We start from the raw sequence: 6,060 nt of genomic DNA, 5'->3' as shown, positions 1-6,060 counted from the left end.
GGCCCAATATACTGTACAGTGCAGTCAGGTGACACAGTCCTGTCACGTGACACTTCTAGATGTTCCCTTGTTTCTTCCGCAGGCTGAATGGGCAGAAAATCCGGTCGTTTCCAGGTCCCTTTGTGACAAAAGCAAAAGTACTGGAGCATTTATTTGGAAACTGCAAAATTCAATGTAACTCAGTCTTTTTAGTCCCCACCCCAGAACCCTGCAAAGCAACATAACAACTAGTATAATTGGTGTGCTGGGGTGCAAGGCGGGAAAAGTCAGGGGACTGGAATGTGACAGTGCATTGTATCATACATATCATACATATCATCAGACTTTTAAATCCCAGGACTCTGCAAAGCAGCATAAAAACTATTTTTTGTCCTGAGGTGAAAGGTGAGAAAAGTCAGAGACAATGGAATGTGGCTGAAATTTTAACATCATTTACATACATATTTTAAGGATAATTGTATTGTGCATTTTGTTGTGGCTATGCACAATGTAAACTCCATTATTTGTTCAGCCTCTCCCCTCCTTTCCGCATACATAAAAAGATTAATTTATCAGTCAACCTGTTATGGTTCCAAGCAGGCCCAGACTTGGATTTAAAATAGGCCCTGGCATTGTAAGTACCAGCCCAATAGAAATAGTGACTGTCTATGACATGTTACAGCAGCCCGTCTGGCATTTGCCAGAATTCACAGAATGGGACTGATTCTAAGAATATTAAGGACAGAAGTTCAGGGGGCAATTTATCAATGCAAATCAAGTAGAACACATTCTACCAAATTTAATCATTATTCAAAGTGTGAAGAAATGAGGAAAATATCTAACTGCTGGGAGTGTTGTTAAAAGAAAAGGTGATGCAACACAGTGGGAAACATTCCCCTTGCCCAACTTTTTTGAATATGTTTGATATGTTGTCTTTGAAATATTTTCAATTAAAAATAGGGTTTACATTATTTGTATTTATATTTTACACAGTGTCCTAACGTTTTTGGCAACAGGGTTGTAGTATAGTCTTAAATTTGAGCAGGTTGACCCATCCCCAGATAGATTAATGCAAAATTTTACAAAATGTTCTTATCTATCAGAGGGACTGAATTCTTGATAATATACCAATACAGTTTGCTGCCAGGTTTGCCTTAATCTACTATTACAACTTCTACCTGACCATACCTAGGACCCAAAAGAACAAAGAGCAACTCAACATGAAACAGACAGCACTTGAACCAATCATCCAAGTGAACTGGGTGCAGATGGCAGTTGTTCACCTATTATTCCCTGTAAATAATAATCAACAACAAATTCTCAATTTAACATAAATTAACATTGATAGCATACTCTTGACAGAGCTCTCATTGCAACTAATCTGTAGCCTTCATTTATCACTTGTCTCATCAGGTCATCACTATATTATACTGGAAGATTTCTGATTACAATTTTTTTTAAATTTCACAGAACTGTCTGTAGGGACCCCTACTGGGTAATCTGCCCTGCAGCTTTAAGGCCCCCACCTTTTTTCTTAGAGTGATCTGCCAGGAGAGAATGACACTCCCCTGCTACACTGCTATATAGTGAGTGTAGGGAGTGGCCACTTCCTCTTTGGCCTGTGGATGGTGATCCAGTTGGGTGTGCTCAGGGGAGCCTGGACACAGCTAGGCCCAGAAAGGCCCATGTGCTTTGGAAGAAGAAGTCGGGGACCAGGTAACCCCGTGAATGAGGAATAGTTGCACTAGGGCAGACTTGTTATAGTCTCTCTAGGAGAGAAAGGCAGAGAGGTGAGAGAGAAAGAGCAGCTGAAGCTCCAACGAGGATTTGCAGTAAGGGAGTAGCTTCCCACTCCAGTCAGGGACCTCAGTGAAGAGGGACTGTAGGGTAGAAGCTGCTTTCCTGACAACTTCCAGGAGGGAATGTGTGAATACTGCAAATGCCTAATGGAGACCTTTCCTCTGTGAGAAATGCCTAATGCCTGCAGCTCTGTGTGAGAAATGTGCTATTGCCTCAGCTCCTGTGTGAGTACTAAACCTGTGGTCACTTGCCTCGTGCATAGTAAATAAACCGTTTTCTGTTTTACTGCAAGAACCTCCTGGCGCCCATCTTTTGTTGTATGCACAGTAGCCTGGGGGATGTAGTTGCACTACACCATAGAGGGAACACTTCCACATGGCGAAGGCCCTGACCCTGTTGTGTGAAGTCGCGTGTAACCCATGCTTCTACTGCTAGCTGGACAGTTTAACTATTTGTGTGCTATGCAGCCCAAATAGGTATTACATGTCTATTAAATGAGGTGACAAACAGATATATTCATAGTAATAGTTTCATTCCATTTGCCACTTTAAATGCCTCTTTCAAGGTATCCTTTGTAAACCTTTTTGGCCTTTTAGGATGCCTTAAAAAAAGATGGTAAGGATGATATGATATGTTCTCAAATTGTATACTACTTCGGGAAGAAGCTCTTTACCTTCCCAATGGCAATGGTGCATTTTCATGTAGTTCACTGTGATAAATACAAGCAGTTTTTAAGTAGTGTAAGAACTAGGCTGTATTCTGTTGAACCCCATTGTGTAGCTACATAAATGTGTGTCTGAGCCCCAAACAGGAATGTAATTCTTAGTGCCCCAGTATATGCAAATGGTAAACTATTATTATAAAGAAGGTATGTAAAAGGACTGTAATAAATTCATATTAGATTGAGACTGTGTAATGCTCCAAATTCTAGCTTCAGCTTATGGATTCTGTTGCACATTAAGATATGGATTTTGGTGTGGTTCTTAGAATCTAAATAACATTGCCTGATTTTTCTATTATTGTACCACACAGAAGGCTTTGGGTCATCCTGATGAAGGGAGGGTTAACCCCCCGAAACGTTGATGCCCAGGTGGTCACAATAAAAGCGGAAGTTCCCCACCTTTAATATATATGGTGTCTGTGTGACTCTCTTTAAGAATATATCTGCATTTGGGTCAAAGGAGCCAGGGCCAGGGAGTCCAGGTAAAGGAGAACTAAAGCCTAACAAAGAAGTACATTTTTTCAGCAATGAAGATCACAGTACAAGGCTAAATAGTAATTAAATCAGGTTTACATTACATGACAGCTCAAAAACTAGTTTGATTTGTAACAGAATCGTTATTATCAGCCCTGTAGCATCAGCCTTTATAACTGACAAACCGTATTTTCTTCTTGATGATTTGAGATGATCCCTAAGCCTAGGTTTTTAACAGCTGTCCAGAGGACACTGAGCATGTATATGTAAAATATAGCAATTCTAGCCATATTAGTTTCAGGATTTAGTTCTCCTTTAAAGAGCCCAGTGGGAAGAGGCAGAGGCAATTTAAGGGCATGCCCTCTACCTTGGTGTTCATATTCACTTTTTTTCCTGAGGTTTATTTTTCTGTTCAACAGATAATTGCCAATACATTGTATATCCAGTAGATGTCAGTGTCCCTTCTTCTTTAATAAGTGAATCGTATCTTAACAGAGAGACAGCAATGATTAAATGCTTCTTACTCTTAGGCTAAGGCCACACTAGGCGATAGCGCGGCGATTTGACTCGCGGCGACTTTTCGCCGCGACTTTTAAGCCGCAATCGCTGTGGAAACTTTTGCGCTGGCGTCTATCGCCTAGTGTGCCCTTAGCCTTATGCCTTACACTGTAATTTGCAGTGAAGCTGTTGGAACAGAGATTAAACAAAGGCCCCGTCAGATTTTAGGGGTCATTTATGAACACAAGTGCAGACAGTTGTACGTAAAACCCCATTATTAAAGGTACTTGTGTCAAAATGCACTCTTTGCACTTTCGTATAGTCAGTCCTTCCTGCCTCCAAGCACAGTTGCACCTATTGACGCAGAGGTTACCCCTTGACCAGGGTTCCCCAGCACCCTGCATCAGTAGGTGCACTTGCATCTTAAGACACACACACGTGCCTCTTGCTGCGAATGCCAGAAATTATGGATTTGTAAAACTTTCAGTGCAATTGCATCTGGTTTACAACGAAGAGCACAATGGCTTTCATTTTGTTGCATTGGCTGCAATTGCATCAGGTGCACGCTTCTTGAACCAAAATGATGCTATAATTCTGTGAAAAAACACTGCATTATGAGAAAAACTTGCCGATTGTGCTAGAAATTGCACTTTGCTCACTGCTCTTGCGATCGTAGAACAAGCCTTTTATCTTGACGGATGTAAATGCATCATGCAGCATTCCCTTCCTACAAGCGTGTTGTGCCCATTTTTACACATCAGATTTTTTTTACCAGTCCCATTGTATATTGAAAATACAAAAAGAAAAGACCCATCTAACTGCACCTTCCCATCTGTTGAATCCACAATCTCATATGTACACATAAGTTTTAATAAATACTAAATTAAAATGTGTCCAGTGAAAATTTCATTTAAAACTGAAGTTAGGAGCAGGGAGCCGAAACACCAGGAGGCAAGAGGTTTGGTGTCATAACAAATAGAACAAACAGTCTAGTCAGTATCAAACGTGTGTGTGCTGCAGCCTAATACACGCTCTGATCGTTATTTATAGATCCAAGCAGGTTTAACCCGTTCATCCACCTAGAATACCAACCCCTTCACCCACATAGAGTCTCCTCCCAGGTGGTGGATAGTTTGAGGTAACCAATTCTAGATATAATACCGAGTACTACAGATCTCTGTTAAAAGGCAACTAAAGTCTAAAATAGAATAATGTTAGAAATGCTGTATTTTGTATACTAAATATAAACATGAACTTACTGCACCAGAAGCCTAATTAAACAAATGATTTATGCTTTTAAAGTTGGCGCAGGGGCTGTCATCTTGTAACTTTGTTAAACATCTCACCAAGACTATGCACTTGCTCAGTGTGGTCTGGGCTTCAGTTGGGAGGTTAAGCTTAGGGATCGTCATAAATTATTAAAACAGCACAAGTTAAATAATATCTGCCATAGAAGCTGATACAGCAAGGCTGAATAATAATCAGAATATACAGACTGCACTAGGTCTGTGGATACAAATCTACACAGTTGTTACAGGGTAACAAACAAACCTGCTCAAATTCTGGAAAGTAAGGTGTGGGGGGGGTTCCCCCCTGCCGTTTGAAAGTATGATCGTTTCCCTGCAGAGCAGTTAGGGACCGTCTGAAGTTTCCTAACTGCAGCTGTCAGAGCAAGTAAAACGAAGGGTGAATTTCACTTATAAAAACGATAGACATATTTTAATTAAAGTATATTGGAGATAGGTTTCTTTTTCATGAAAGTAAAAATGGGATTTTATTTTTTTGCCTTTATATACCATTTAATCCTGCCCGATATGAGGTATTCCACATCAGATGTAGTTATGTAGTTAATTCCGCTTAGATTTGTTAACTATATCAGACCATTCCACTCCGTTCCAAACACCAACCCCTTCACTCACACGGAGTTCCCTCCCAATTAGTGGAAAAGCCGATGCCCCTTATTAAAGTTTCAGTTTGAATGCCCTGCCTAACTAGAATTAAAAATGTGCCTGATGCTTGTTTCACCCATTACTGTTGGGGAAAGTCTAGTTCTAGTTAGGCAGGACTTTCGAACTGAAACCTTTAAGTGATACTGACACTAACTCATTTTTAAAATATAAATCTACATTAAAAGTTACCTATAGGTCATGCTGATTGTTTTTTGCCCTTAGAGCAATGGAGCAGTGATCCCCAACCAGTGGCTCAAGACCAACATTTTGGTCACCAGCCCCATGGATTCCTGACTTGGAGACAAGTTTGGTTGCATAAAAACTAGGTGTACTGCCAAACAGTCTCCTGTAGGCTGCAAATCCACATAGAGGCTACCAAAAGAACAGTAACGGTCCTTATTTGGCATCCCCCCATATTTTTCCCATGCTGTTGTTGCTCCTTAGCACTTTGTACCTATGAATGTGGCTGACGATTAATAAAGGTTGGTGACCCCTGCCTTAGAGTGACAGGAGGGCATTAAGAGGAAGTGACCATGTCGAGTGGGGCTCAGCATGTTGGTCATTTAGGGTGAAATTTGGGGTGAAGGCTTATTTGCTGCCTTAGATGTTATTGTTATTCTACCCTAATGAGTTATAGTT

Source organism: Xenopus laevis, chromosome 2L (genome assembly GCF_017654675.1).
Source record: "Xenopus laevis strain J_2021 chromosome 2L, Xenopus_laevis_v10.1, whole genome shotgun sequence".
Classification (NCBI taxonomy): Eukaryota; Metazoa; Chordata; class Amphibia; order Anura; family Pipidae; genus Xenopus; species Xenopus laevis.
This window is presented reverse-complemented; position numbering follows the sequence as displayed.